Source organism: Chanos chanos, chromosome 8 (assembly GCF_902362185.1).
Source record: "Chanos chanos chromosome 8, fChaCha1.1, whole genome shotgun sequence".
In the NCBI taxonomy this organism is placed as follows: Eukaryota; Metazoa; Chordata; class Actinopteri; order Gonorynchiformes; family Chanidae; genus Chanos; species Chanos chanos.
Genome location: NC_044502.1, coordinates 38531561 through 38548263, shown reverse-complemented (window position 1 = coordinate 38548263; position 16703 = coordinate 38531561).

Genomic DNA, 16703 nt, shown 5'->3' with positions numbered 1-16703 from the left:
ACTCTGAAGGAAAAAACACAACAACAAAAAACAACCAACCAACCAACCAAACAAACTTTGTCATAGCCTAAGTAGTGAAGATTTAATGTTTACGATTTAAAAATAGTTGAGGTTTAAAATGACTCGATTCCGTAATTATCTCATTGTGTAACAACATCACCGGATGAATTACAAACAACGGTGATTAAACGTGTAACGAAAACAGTTTGATGTGTAATCAGAACCTAAGGGAACGAGGTATTCAAACTCGAATTTAACCTCACTTCGAATAAACAAAACAGGTAACTACTCTGGCCAAGTATTCGTCACGTCTATTTCGTATTCCATTAAAACCACGAAAACGAATTTTTCTTACTCACCTGTGCTGTACGGGAGAGTTTGCTCTTGGCTTTGACGGGCTCTAATAAGAGCTCTCCAAGGTAGAATCATCTAATATGAAGATTGTGCGTTCCAGTTAAAGCTGTTTTTTTTAACAAAACATAGTCCACAGAGCGGTCTTTCAAAATAATTCTTTCCCTGCAAATTGCCACCCACGCTAAGCTCTCAATAGTATGTGTAAGTGCGTTACAGTAAAGGAGTCCAATTAGACAATGAGTCTCGCAGACTCCGTTGTTCTTTTGGCAGATCGGCTCAGCTCTGTCCAAGCTAGCAAGAGTCCAACAGAAGCAACCAGAAATGTGGCGTAAAGCATTAGATAACCATGGTGCTACTGCTGTCGTTTTGTCCACATGAACATTGTGCAAGATGACAACCGAAATCGGCAAATGCTACACGAACACGAGCCTACACGTAATACAAATACCCCCTCCCCCACGTTACCTCCTCTTCACTAATTTTCGGGCTTTGGAAAACGGACCATCTAGCACTTAGGTACGCTCTTTAAAAATAAGTAAAGTGATATCTGGGAGATGATTTTGCTTTACCGGACGAATAAGCACACCCATACTACCCAGACATAGAACAACACAGCGCATGTTTAATAAAGGCATAATAGCTCCTTAATAAATGAAATAATAGAAACATATATCAAACTGATGAAGGGCAGACTTTGTATACGCGTGTTAATAGCCATTGTCTGAACGCGCACGTGCACTGTCTTCCGATTTCAAATGAAGAAATTCTGTGATCAGCGGACATACTTGTCCAAGGTACCGTGGCTAATTGCACTCATTGGGCACTTGGTCTTTTTCACCAGTAATTCATGTCAGTAGGATCTAACCAGTGTAATATTGTTTTTCTTGCATGAAAACGTCCTTAGTTATACTCTGGGTCTACTGTGCTATCACCATAGCATCACATATAGCAATAAATAAATTTGTAACTGTCCAAAAGAGAAACTACACAGTTGTAATTATGGTATTATGTGGTTATGTATGTACAAATGTTGTACTTCTCATATTATACAAAGGTACATGCAAACACACCTCCTACACTGAACTTTCACTATCATTCACAGGGGTTAATAGCAAACTTATTCTCTCTCTCTCTCCCTCTCGTTCGAGAAAGTCTTATCGTAGTCAAGTCAGATTACATCATTGCAGTTTCATTCGTTGTTATACCAAGATGACAGATCAATAACATATCAAGCTGCTAATTTATAATTTATGTACTCACGTATAGCTTGTTCTCCAGCAGATATCTTAATGTTTCCACCTCCTCCTTTGCACACTTCTGAACTAGAGATCGGTGAGGAAGAGACAAATTACACATCACCAGGATGATCTCAGTGGGTATACAGAGAATACTGAGAGGGGCGGTGGTGGGGGGCATGCATGCTACAATGATCTTCGAAAGGTCGAAGAGGTCACTGGGGCAAAAAACTATAATGATCTCATCCTGGTTGGCTGTGATCTTGGCTTTATTTATTTATATACATTTTGTTGGGGTGTGTGTGTGTGTGTGTGTGTGTGTATGTATACAGGTGTACATGCATATATATGTACACCTGTATACACACACACACACACACACACACACACATATATGTGTGTGTGTGTGTATACACTGTATAAGCCTACCTGTTTGGGGAGAATTTCAAGATAAGATGCTGAGAAAGAGGAAAGAGGGACATACTTGTATACTTGTACACACACACACACACACACACACACATACACACACACACACACACACACATATATATGTGTGTGTGTGTGTGTGTGTCTGTGTACACATACTGTATAAGCCTACCTATTTGGGGAGAATTTAAGATAAGATGCTGAGAAAGAGGAGAGAGGGAAAATGATCCTTCTCTCATTCCCAGAGAAGGTAGAGAGTCATTATCTCAATTTTCATCAAATGCTCTCTCTCTCTCTCTCTCTCTCTCTCTCTCTCTCTCTCTCTCCCTCTCCCTCTCACTCTCTTGAGAAAAGAGTGAATGTGGAGGAAAATGATCATGTGCTTTCTTCATGTTTGTGTATGTGAATTCCTTTATGTTTGCGTATTTCAGTTACTGTATCTCAGAGACTGAAATAGACAACAACACCTCATTTTCATTTAATTTGATCAAACTGGTGTCAACAGTTGTAACTTATAGTCAATAGATATAACAGGTCTACTTTGTAAGTTAAGACCATACCATTTAAGTATTTTTTCTTTTATTTATATTTTCCCTTGGTGTGTGTGTATGTGTGTGTGTGTGTGTGTGTGTGTGTGTGTATACATACACTCTTCTCTTTATTCCCTATATTTCTATACTTAAACAGAGAAATACACTCAGGTCTTAGCTGTCAAGTGGACGCTATTTTAACAAAAATAACATCTCTGTGGTTTTCTCATCATAACGTCACTAAATAGTGCATTTCCTCATTAGTAAGATCTCCCATTAAAGTTAAAAGACAAAGAGGAAAATATTACTCAAAGACTGACCACTTTGATTGATTGTGTTGAGCACACAAAGGTCTCGACATATTCGTTTTCCAGAGGCAGTCCCCTCCCCGGAGGGACTCAGCTTTAGAGGACCTAGAGCTCGACTCGTGGAATCAGACGTGTTTATGAGGGCTTTAAACAAAGACCTCCATTTCCCTCTGCCCCTCTAGGAACACGATGATCCATAAGAAGACGATCTCTTAAGCGATCAGTTAATTTGTATTAATGTACAATCAACATAATTCATCTTAAAGATATCCAGCGCTCAGTGACCCAAGGCTTTATCTGCTCTTCACTCCTCATTTTAATCACAGTCACTGCAGCTTCATTACAGCCTTTACAGCTCTGACTTAGATCAAGACTTTTTTTTTTTTTTTTAGTTTAGAGGATGCAGTCTGGGGACTCTGGTGTATTGTGTCTCTTTTACTTTGCCTTAGAGAGATTTCATACAAAGTCTTACAAGTCTCCTCATTATGGGGACTGAGGCAAGCTTTAAAGAATACTTCTAGGGGTTCCCTGCGAGAAATCACCAGGCACAGACAGAATTATTTGTGGACGTTAATGGCGTTTGACCTTACATCTCTTCATGTATCTCTGTACCCATGACTATAGGGGTTCAAATATTCTCCGCTGGATGCACAGATTTTCCACCAAGAGTAGTAAAACGAGTGTGCAGTCCTGTTTTGCTGACTGCAGTCAGTTACAGTGGGATAAAGTCATAAGACGCCTCAGGTAAAGAGGGTTATACTTTGTAACAAACCGGGTACATTTTGGGGAAGTTTGCTTGTCCACATGAACATATTTACAAAAGAAAAGATTAAAAATTTAAGAGGTTTTTTTTTTTTTAGTCATGTGGCGTTGAGATATTTCAGATACAGTGCTGATGCATTAGTCAAATGTTTTTACACCCGTGCAGAACTTCTGTATTCAGCACTCATAATTTACTGTGTTTGAGTCTATCTTACCGGCTGTATAACTATATGATTAAAATATATTGAACATTAATAATGTGAGCTTAGAGGGTCTTTTCCATATATCAAAGTGAGAATGTGCAGTGAAAGGGTCTCCCGGGAGGTGACAGTTTTTAATGCAAGCTATGCAATATAGTAATATTCAGCTTGCAGGAAAAAAAGAAAGAAAAAAAAAAAACTTCGTGCTTTTTCAAGTGCATGCATTGTCAGGGTCTTTAGTGCTCTGTGTATTGGATCACTGACACTGGCACCTCCCTATGCAACACTACAACACTACATGTCGGACTGAATCTTTCTGAAGAGTTACTTATGTCTGGCCTTCAACACATTTGTATGTTAACAGAGGTTGCATAACACCTTTGTGACAGAGCATTCAGTTTTTCTGTTTGTAGTGTTTGGATTTGAAGAGAAAGTATCTGTTTGATCTGCATGACTTGTTTTCAATTAATTAGCAGCTTCTTATGTTAAACAGATAAACAAGGACTGTTAAATCTACTGCTGAAATAATCTGTTTGCGTTACAACCCCCCGGCTGTTGGTATCGTTTCACCAAATCTCTCCTGCTGAAGTGCTGTTTTCTGAGCATAGAAATGAGTCTGGTGTCAGTGATTGGTTGAAAGTTGTTCTGATGGCAAATTTGCCCCGAGAAGAGATTTTAGGTGAAGGTTGATGTTGGGCATGGGAAAAAGGATAGAAGAACTTTAGAATTAAATTTACAGTCAAATGTCGGCTAAGTAGCCCTTAAAGCACTTCCCATGTCTAAAAATACAAATACATACAGCTCACTTGTTGGACACCATTTTAAAATTTTTAAAGGAGGCAGTTGAAGTGTAAAGGAGGTGTCAAATAAATTCACTTAACAGCCCTTGGAATAGCTTCAGTCTTTATTTGATTGGTGTCATGTAAGTTCTAAACTGTGTCTGAAGTGTGTCATTGGATAAATCCTTCAAAAAGGTAATACTTCTATGCTTTGAGGGATGAAAGAGTGGGAAATCTACTTCTGCATTCCAGGGATTCTCATAAAGACCCAATAATGTTTAAAACTGGTGACTGTGCGAAGCCATTTCACTTCATCCTGGCGGTCCATGAAACCACTCGCAAACCTGTTGAACAGTGTGCATGGAGGTCTTATTGCCTTAGAATAATGGAACATCACGGAAACAGCTCTGAGAACACAAACCGCTTTACCACCAACCATACTTTGCCTTGTATTGTGATAACTGAACGAACTTAAACTGAGAAGGTGGCAGACCATGGCATGGCGAACTGATCCAACGTCAAACTCAACAGGCAACGTGAGTTGAAAGTGTGAGTAGTGAGTTGATAGCAGCTAATGTAAGTTGAAGGTGTGAGTTGTGAGTTGACAGCAGGCAATGTGAGTTGAAGGTGTGAGTTGTGAGTTGATAACAGGCAATATGAGTTGAAGGCCTCCTATGACCCTCTCCAAACAGAAACTCGCTTGGATGTAGGAAAAAAAAAAGTATGCTGATTATCTCAGACCTGAATAGTCTTTTACACTGTTGAGGAGTCTAGGTTTTGTACTCATTACACGCTACACAGAAATATTTGAGTGTTTAATACATTGTCCAGCTTTACAAGTGGTTACCATAAATATCAGATGTGTAAAGGTCCTTGTGTGCGCAGGATCGCTATAATAGACCTGATCTCAGAACATTTTAATAAGGGTTTTGATGTCACGGTTCTTTTCTACACATGGTGCAATCTAAAGTTGTGAGAGGCTCTTCATCCAGTGCAGCAGGATACCCACACACGTTTTCGTCTTTTCATCAAAGTAAAACGCTGTTGCCGCAGGGACTATTGCCCCCCATGGCACATTCAAATATTCCATTTCATTGACTATACATGCCTAAATGGTGGAAATAATTCCATTGTAGATTCTGCCTTAAAGGACCCCCTTTGAATAATATATATAACCATTTCTTCCTTTTTGAAGATGGTATTTAAAATATGGAGAGAGGGCGAGAAAGAGAGAGAGAGAGAGAGAGAGAGAGGTTGAAGCAAGGCCAGATGGAAATCAACCGCAGGGCTGAAGGATGATTTTCATTTTCAGGAGACATCATAATGCCATAATTGTGAGGATGACCTGACACAGGGACCTCTTATTGAACCCTCCAGCTTACGCCCCCACTCTGCCAAACCCTTGGACCCTCTAATCTCACAACAAAATTAGACCTTTAGAAGCAACTTACATTCCCGGGCAAAGCTGTTTCATGGAAAAGGGTGCTATTGTGGCAATTCACAGATGTGTCATGGTTTAGGCTATATATAACATGATCATGTTGTCATATGCCATTATGAGTATATTTACTATATTCCCGAGGCAAAGCATAAAAGAAAAAAGCTGCATATAAATGTAATGGTTTCAATTTGTCTTCCTCACCCATATAATTTAATGGTAAATAATTTGTTTGCTATTGCATCTCGTCGCTATTGCATGACTCATAGGGAATCTCAAGCTATTTATCATAAATGTGAGGAATGCCTTTGACTGTAAATGTGCTGTGCCAGTTGGCCATAGGGTAATTGTCGCTGAAAATGTAGACTGGTAATTTGCGCAGTGCGCGGTTTATTTAACTCATTCTTCTTCAATCACTCATTTTGTTATGAGAGCATTGCTCTACCCTGTCTCCATTATCGCTGATCACCGTTTGCGTTTGCCATCAGATAAACACTATTGAATTACTCCCGTCTAACGCGTATAGCGCAGGAGAGTCCCTAGATGCTACACAGTGGTGTTTATCTGTATTACTGTTGCTTGAGGGATCACAAAATACTTTGATTCTAACCTCAGTCCACTCTAGAATAGTCACTTCCCATTCTAACTCTAGCAAAAAAGCGTCCATCTTTATTTAAAAGAATAGTTCATGCATTAAAAACTCGGCTAAGTAACACTGCAAATGGAGCTCACTTGAGACAGTAATGCTTCATAAATGAGGAGAAATTTTGTCAGAACGTGTGTGTGTGTGTGTGTGTGTGTGTGTGCACGTATGTGGTCGCACACTTACAGGAACTCTGAGGCCCTGCACTGGTGAATGGTGAGACAATGGAAAGCAGGAGAATGCTGTAGAAATCAGAAGACAAAAGAAGGAGACGGGTCAATGCAAAACGCAGAAGACGAAGTGATGAAATGGAAAGAACGGAAGAAATGAGTAGAGGGAGAGGAACAAAGGCAAGAGAAATGATAGTAAAATATTCATATACACGCTTCATTACAAATCCCCCAACACTCTTCCAACCATGTAGAATCATGCTTATGTTCACTCATGAATGCACCCTTCCCCCCTCTGCATACACATACACATACACAGAAAAAGAGTGAGAGAGAGAGAGAGAGGCGGTGGCATGGCGATGTTCAAACTAATATTGCCTTGAACACTATACATCAAACCATTAAATGTATAGTGCTATCACAACCAAGCTCCAAACTGCAAATATATTACCTTTCCGGTAACACAACTTTGCAGTTGTAAATTTATGTCCATTTATTGTGGGTCCAATGACAAGATAATACATGACAACTTTAATTGCTCTGTTTTTTTTAGAGCATGTTCCACCAAGGGTGGAGGCGTCTCTCTCTGTCTGTCAGCTCCTTTTTTCTCTTTCTTTCTCTAACCTTCATTTTTTTTTTTTAAATCCCCAACCTTAAAACGTACAGTGTAGAGGGTACTATCTGAATTCTCTCCGGTGGGTCATTTTGTGGAAAAGACAGGAATGGGTGGTATAATAGACGCATTCCATTCGAGCAAGGAGGGAGAGAAATGTGATATTTGTTTTTGTGAATGGAGGTTGCAGCACATCTGCCCCATGGCATTCTTATTATTACAGCTCAGTCAGGGCCCACAACGCTCCACTCCAGATACATACGGCCACCCAACGTTATCTTGCCAAACATCCGTATTTTATACATTTTCCCTCCCCGGGCTCTCAGACATTAGACATTTTCTCCCTACTGAGTTGAAAAATGATCCTTCCATCAGGAGGAGGCTTAATGCTCGTCATTCAGTTTCATTCATGTCGCATTTACTACATGAGTGCTTTGCAAGTTTATGCCAATGCGGTTGCATTGTTTTCCATTAGCTTTGTATGCAGTTTCTAAGTATTGGAGGTCCTGGCCTTAGCATGTCGTGTATTGTATAAGTGTGTGAGCGCGAAATGTTTACGTAAGAAAGGAGAAGAAAGAACTGAGGAGAATGTAAATGTATGAGAGTGAATATAAGATCTCCATATGCCTGCATAATTTAACCATGCCGCCTTTATTTGAGCAGCTTTTCTCTAAGCTCTCCTCTCCATATACTGGCCCCCACTCTACATACAGCCCCCCCCCCCCCCCCCCCCCCCCCCCATTACCCATGACCCCACACTCCCACAGCAAATGTCCAAACATCCGGTGCTAGGGACCTTTCTGGAGACAGAGAGCATGATAAGATAATGAGAAGACACACAAGTCCATACACACACATGCACACACACACAGACACACTCAATGGTACAATGCTTAGCTCTTTGACAGTCTCACAGTTCAATGGAATGGCTTACCATTAGGAGATTGTTCCCAAAATGCTGTCTTGGTAATAGTCTCTCTTTCTTTCCTTGTTTCTCTCTCTACATTTTGTCAGTGCAGTCTTATCCCATGCAATATGTTTTTTAATTGCCATTCTGTAAAAGTTAGCCCACTCGTGACCTTTGTGAAAATTTGGCATTCCACTCATGCTGAAACGTAATTAAAAATGCAGAATTAGCTAGCTGTATAATCCTATGACAAGAGGATTTTGCCAAAACACACAGCAACATCAAACTTCAAAGACAAACTTCTCAGAAGTGACGCGCATTTGGACTTTGAGCCAGAAAAACTGATTTGATGTGAATTTCAACTCAAGAGTCTGAAAACAGAAAAAAAATTTTAAAGCTCTGCAGCTACTTCAAAGGTCTTCCTCTGAATGGCTACAGGAATACAAGATGATTCAGTCGATGTATCTCATTACATTAAACCTCTATCAGAACATTCAGCACAGATGGCGTCTAACCTGCAGTATGGAAAGATATATTCAGTGGTGTCTGGAAAACAGAGGATAGCTTGACAGAAGAGAACCAGGGAAAATAGCCTAAGGAAACCGCTCAGAGGAAGACTGTTTGTGTTCTCAGGAGTCTGTATTTGTGTATAAGTCATGGCTTATACATTTTAGATTTGTCTCTTTATCTAGTACCTTTTAAATGTTCCTTTTTTTTTTTACAGGAGTTGAGAAGACATAGACTAAAAAATTCACACAAAATTCAAATTTCTTGCTCAAATTGCAAGGAAGCATCAACATGAAAGAGAGGAGGGAACTATTGAGCAAACACATCTTCCATAGACTCACGAAATGTTGATAATGTATGGGTGGAGAATACACACGGATGTGCTACAGCTAATTACCTACCTGCCTGGGATTAAGATAAAGTTGCCACAATGTACTAATTGGCATCTAAATTTAAACAATGCGTTAAAATGCAAAAAACTCTTCAGATTTAAGAGAAAACACAGCTGTGCTATGCTATAAAGTGTCCATAAGAGACAGAGAGAGAGAGAGAGAGGGAGAGAGAGAAAGAAAATGGCATAGGGATGTTCAAACTAATATTGCTTCAAACCTTCATGTGAATTGGGTCTAGAATGTGTTATTGGGGGGGGGGGGGGGGGGGGGGGGGGGATTGCAGCTGTAGATATATTTGAGTCTACTCATCCATGATGAACAATTTTCCTAAACACAGGGAGATATGATATATTGAATATGACATATTACTCCGCAACACCCCATCACTGTTACTGTAAGGCACGTCAACTTCCCTTATGGAAAGCATTTCATTCATGGAAGCAGAGATAACTCTGGATTTGCTGAGGGTTACTCAAGACATTGTGGAAAGCCAGTCTGATTCAATTTTCATTTTTCTCACATTCTGTTTTGTCTCCTCCTGGTTTTCTCAAAAGACCTTCAACGTGACCAGAAGGCTGGAAACATTTCCAGGCAGCTTGCTTAATGCATGGTGTATCCGAGTCACTTGAGGGAGCATCAGTTAAGTGTAAATGCCAGCGACCAGTGATTGTGGTTACAATTACAAGATAGAAAGAGTTGCTATTTATTCTTGTCATCTCCAAATGTTAAATCTCACAATTACCTGGGCAGCCTTGTGTTGTATCTAAAGAGATATTTCCCTCATTTTTTTTTCAGTTAGTTCTTCTGTCGCACAGTTAATTTGAATAGCTGAATAATTTTGTATAAAAATTAACCAGACCTGTTCCAGAATCTTTCAGAGGAACATTGTTGTGCATATGATGTTCTAGAGACGTGGTCCTCACTCACTGAGTAGAGATTTTTCTGAGTAGATCAGCAGGATCAAGGCATAACTGCAAGCTATTTGTTAGTAAGCTCAACTTGATTATCGCAGCAAACAACATGAACATGAATGACATGAATTTCTTTTTACCTATAGAAATTTGATCAGCAATAACTAATTTGGTTTGACCAGTTTAGGAACCCAATTCTAAAAACATAAAACGTGTTACATAAGGCTTTTGGGCCAGAGCGTCTCAAGCTAAAAGCCACTGCCGCAATCATGGGCACTTAAAGATTAAGAATAGCAGTGTTCCACTCTTCTTGGGTCGAGGGGAATTCAAGGCTCAGAGGCTTAAGGGATGGGTTGTATAAGAGACTGAGCAGTGATACATTTTTCTTGCACTGGGGATCCCAAACTCTGAAAAGACTCAGTTTCGACACCATCCTTTGGCACTGCTACTTAAGAGAGAATGGTAATATCACTGGAAGCACAAGTCTGGGCGACTGACTGTAGGCTCACACTACTCTATAAAAGAAATAGACTTTTGACTGTTGATTTTTTTTTAATTTTTTCGTCATTGAGCCTGTCGTATTTTAGGCTGCAATGTATGAGCAATGCTATGGAAACATGATCGGTGAAAAAAAGGCAAACGTATTTGATGGTCACCTTTTGTATGTGAATGGCTGAAATGACGTTCTTGCTCCAGCATGTCACAGCAAAAGTACATTTTGTTCAAATGTGGTTTTGCACTCATGAGACACGTAGCAACGGGTTCCTTGAATCCCAAGGCTGACAAAGCAAACGAATAAATCTGCTTTTGTGGACATTAGCTTGTTTTGTGTATTTGTGTACTCGGTATGTCAGGTACACAGCGAGGAAGTGTACATTCAGTTCTCGCCTGTTATTGAATCCCAAAAGAAACATGATTATCGCATCAGTGCAGTACATGGTAAAGCGTGGGGAAAATGGACATTCATACTTGGAGCAACACATACACGGTCACCTTATCTCACATTCCTCCGTACACAAGAGGCTGTGAAACAACACGAATGCATCTGGGAGACTTATCTAGTCTCATCTGCAGGCTGGAAACAACTCACCTCCATCAAATCCGTTTTTCTACTCCTAGTTTCTCCAGTGAACCTCAGCACGGTGCAGCTGCTGCTCCAAGACAGCACAGCTGTGTTAAGTGATGGATATTGTGGCCCCTCATTACCACAGCAGGGTCTCAGGAGTCATGGTATGGAAGTGCTGGTAAAAGCAAGGTAAAACTGCATTAAATGACACCGAGAGTCGGTGGATGTGTTTGCCCGGCGATTACGTATAAGTTTCAGTCAGACAGCTATATTTCAGGGGAATATGCATTTTGTAGACCGTGAAATCGGCTGAGAGACTTGTCAGTCAAGGACCGGTGAGCAAAGTGATTTGTTAGTGTAGCCGTTTAAACCGGGAAATAAGTTAAACGCGCCAAATCGACAGCAATAACTCCCATTTCTCATTAGCTAGGACATAACAGGTGCATTAGATAGAACAATGCACTACCAAGAAATTATATATCACTGCATGTAATTTACATAGAACGCAAATCTTACACACACTGGAGTAGCTGTAGAGGGAATATGGAATTCATTTGCTAAATTTACTGTGACCTGATGGGCCAGAGTTCACAGGACTCTCCCTCAGAAATTCTGAATACATTTCCAGTAGTTATATACAATTTGCGAAAAAAAAAGAAAAAGAAAAAGAAAATTCAAACAACACCACAAATGACAGAAAAAGCTTAGAGGGTTTATCAGCTATTGCATGTAGTGTGACTTATGGGTAAAAGGCAAGAGATCATACACAAAAAAAGCCAGCGCTGACAAGAAATAGCTTTGTTTAATTTAAATTTTAATGATATCATGTTTGGCATTTCACCACTGACGTAGCCATAAACACTAGCAGCATGGCAAATCAATGTAGTTCTGAATGTGTTTTAGATCATTATAGAAAATGAGTGCTGTTGATGAAAAAATTCAAGTGTCTGATCATAGAATCATTTCGGTCGCCAGCAATAAAAAGGTATGGATTATAATGGGTCTGTATGTAAACAAGTGTGACCTTCCCCTTTAATATAAAAGACCAGTGCACTGATTAAGCTGCCTGAATGATAAGATCAGGAGTGTAAGTGGAGTGGTGATTTATCAGACGAGTAGACCAGTTGAAACAGCCAGAAAGGAGCTCTAAAAACCGACACAGGAAACACATCAATAGAATTCAATGTGAATAACAAAAAAATCTTCAGTCCTTGTTTTATGCTTAGCTTGAAAATGTGTTTGCTTCAGTCTAAGCAAGCAGTTGATGACCTCCTAATGAGTGAAGAACAGCAAAAATACACACCCAGGCAACCCAGATATCCCGGAAAATTCCAGAAAAAAAAAAAAAAAACACGTTCAGTATGTGGCCTCATTTCTTCAAGGCCATTGCACTGTTCCTCTCTTTAGTACGGGAGCACCGGCTCATCTTGGTTCTCACAAAGGAAGAAGGTTCCCCACAGGTGCTGAGATGAGTGGCAGAACTTCTAATTGGAACCAGTATGGCTCCCTCTTCGTATTCATGTATATGTGAATGTGGCTGCTCCTTTCCAGTTAATCACTGTGTCTATCATTCATGCAGCTTTTCAGAGATAGCTCTGACAAGAGATGAGAGGAGTGAGCGGGAAAAAAAAATGCCGTCATGATTAGAGACCATTAGTTATGCGTGAGAAACTCATTCCCTGACAGAGAAGAGAGAAGTGAAGGGACAGTCGCCAATGATGGTACATTCATTACAATGACATAAAAAACCATGCTCCAAACCTGATGAGGGGGTTTTGGGATTTTTGGCTTATGAGCTACGGACGAGTTTCGGCAAGAGAGGAGCAGATTTATCCTCTGTCACAGAAAGGTACGATGTTCACCTTGTCGTTCCAAAACAATATAAAATTAGCTGGTTAATTAAGCTCCCGCAGCTAATGTCTATGATGAGAATAACAGCGCTGGCAACGAAACAGTGGATTTTAATGTTCTGTGCAGGCTTGCAGATAATTACATCGAAAAGTAATAAGCCTGTGTTAATATGATGGAGAGCATGAAAAAAAAAAAACAGAAAAAGAAGATGTAGAGCCTATTAATATACCAAAATGAGCAGTCCTGAGAATGCACAGGTGATGGCTTTCTGTTTCCATGTGAAAAACAACTATTACAGAAGCCTTTTTTTAAAAAATGTGTGTGGGCATGTTGATTTCATGTTGAGGAGAAGCTCAACAGTAAGGCAAGAGAACAACAACTCTCAAGAGGACACCATGCGCTGTATGAATTTCAAACAGCCGTGACATTGTCTTCAGCTTTAATTGCTGAGCAATTTTGTGTCCCTTTAACCGACGACGGCGCTACGGCGGAGCCCTCTTCTATTTCACGCAATCAAGCCTGGCGCCTTTTCTTCCCCTATATTTTTCATCATCCTCTATCCCTTCTAATGAGGCATCAGGGGAGAAATGATCTCTCTTTTTCCTGACTTCCCACTGCATGAACAGACTGCACTCTCTCTGACCAGAGGTCACTTGCTCTCATTCTGTTCACAGTGTGAAATATTACTTATTTTGAAGAGACCCCGGAGACCTTTGAGGCTGTTGATGGACAGTTAATGTATAATGGCTAATCATTGTTTGATGAAACCATTGGCACAGTGAGGTATGGCTTTCATTCCCACCAGCTACTCCTACCAAAATGCTGAAATGGAGTGTATTACCAAATTCTGACGGGACAGCTCTGAATTTTTGTAATTAATTATGCAAGGAACAATACTCTCTTCTGCAAAGTGAACATGTCATAGGGAAGTACCTGGGTTTAGTAATGAAGTTCAACAACTCAAATGTGAGCAAGATTAGAGCTGAAACCAGCAAAAAGAGCTTGTTTTATTCTGTAGTGTCACAGATTATTGAACAGGGAGAGCAGACATAGACTGATGGTGCAATCAACAAGTTAAACTGAAAATGCATTTCCATTTCCAATGTTCTTTCAAAAATAATTCCATGTATTAAAAAATAAAAAATTACCATGACTTTTTTATGTCATAGCCGACACAATCTGTTCTTTTTAAATAAGATGTTATCTTTCAATGAGTTACGATCGGTTTGCAAACAAAACGTGGCGTCTGAAAAGAAATGGCATAATAAGCCTGAAAATAAAATAATTTGATATTGCTCATATTCAAAGCCTCCGATACAAAAGAATCGCTATGGCTGACACGGCCTTGAAGCCAAGGAGCACTCATGCCTAGGACCTCTGAAGCACTACCAGATAGATTCAAACCCCCATCTCTCGTACAGCGTTGCATTCTCCTTTCTATCGATCTGTTTGTTCCCATAGTTCCACTCTAAGCATAGCTCTCCGTCTCGGACAGTCGTTCAGTCTGCCCGGGATGTCTACAGACTTGAGTGTGCTCAGGCAGCCGCGCAAGACGGCACTTCGGACATTTATTACACGAAATTTACGCCAGCAACCCTCGAGGCGAGTCTGCACCACACATTCGTTGGAGCCTCAGCGATTTCATCATATGAATCTGCTCATTCAGACATTGCAGATCAACTCCAAATACCTCTGGTCTCTTATTATTGAGCATCTATTCTGCTGTCAGCCATGGCCTCATAAGTGCCTCTATTTATCACCTCCTGGTTCGAAATGGAAACATATGGGCATGAAAATGAAACGCGTGATGACTGCATTGTGAAGCATTTGAGTCAGCGCATTTCGGGGCGCTCCCTTTCAAAAAACAAAAAACAAAAAAAGCGCTGATTGTAACTGCATCCAGCCGGCGATACATCCTGATTGTAATTAAAATGCGAAGATCAGTGCGTTTAAAGGGCATTTAGACCATCAATATTTGAGATACAGGAAAAGAAGAAGAAGAAGAAAAAAGAAAGATAAAGGACAGTTGCAGGCGCTGAGCTTATGCATGTGCTAAGGATGTGAGTTACTCCTCCTGAAAGCTTTTAGACCTATAATTAAAGTGGCATTTTCACATCTGATTTTCATATGTCTGAAGAGCACGGAGCTCTCGTCAGCGCAGACTGCTGGGAGAGAGAGAACGTGTTATACCCTCACAAGATGACATTAAAAAAAAAAGAAAGGGACAATTAACCTCATTTTTCAGCAATGCCACCTTGTAAGTCTTGCTCCTCTGTGAAGCATAACTAACAGCATCCTCATATAAGACAGTGTTTATTATGGGTGCAGGATATTATCACATATGTCAGTTCAACAGGAAAATGTCAGATATTAAGGGGAAATAGATGGTGGAAAATGGCATAAAAGAAGAGACTGGGACAGTCAAGAAGGCTCAGTTTCTGTTCTGAGTGAGCGTCCATAATGTGTAGGTACATGACTGCAAACATATATTTTCTTCCTTAATGAGCAGAGATTTGTTCTGGGGATTTCAGGTGTATCTCAGGTTTTCTGTGGAAAAAGAGGAATCTATCTTAAACTGTCCCAGAGGGCACGCTGAAAGAGACAAATTCTCCTCTCTCTCTCTCTCTGTGGAGCTGTTGCCAAAAGACTTTAATTACACTGATTCTGTCAGGAGTCCAGGAGAATGTGACTGCCAACAGGTCCTGATGGAATTTTAAGGGATTCCATCAAACATCAAACAATTCTAGAACAACGCCACTGTTTTTCTTTCATGCTGTTCCATGTGCTGTCCTGTCACCATATGCCTCACTCTCGAAACGTAATGGAAGCGGCCATATGCTCCTCTTTTTTATGCAAAACCTAACACAAACTGAGAGCAAGTACAAACAGTCAAACAGACAAGTGTCACTGACTTCCAGTGAGTCTGTCCAATATAATGACGGAGTGACTGAACATTAACGAATGAACGCCGTTATGGTTTCCTGCTTTTCATTGTGCGGCCCATGGGGGAATTCTAATTTTCTAATTGTGGTATGTCCTCTGGACAAATAAATTTTGCAATAAAGAGTAGGGCAGGAGATACAGTGTTAGTCTGTGTGTTACAGAGACATGGCTGTCAGTCGTGGTCCTCAGAACAATGACTGCCACATTTACTGGCGTAGTCTGTTGTTTTGGCAGTGTAAAGCTCTATGCAAGCATGCAGGAAATCGATTAAGACTACAAAACCAAGAGTGACGACAACAACAAAGGCATCTCAGTGATGCTGACAGGCTTGGCTACTTTCCTCTCTCTCTTTCTCTCTCACTCTCTCAGTAATGTGCCAATACTAAAGTCAAAATTTTGCCTGTCTGGCATCCTATGAGACTCAAGCAGAAAAGAGCAGAGAATCCTCAGAACAATTCAATGTCGAGGCACACATGGATTTTCCCACCTACTGCCGGTTGTTTGTCTGATTTCATCTGACAGTAAGGTGCATAACGGGAGGTCACAAGCAGATTGAACATTACATCAAAACACACTGATGTAATGATGAAAAATTCTATATCTCAAAATGCCTCTGTCCCCTGGAGCTGCCACTGACCAGTGCTAACACTTCCGACTCACCCTCT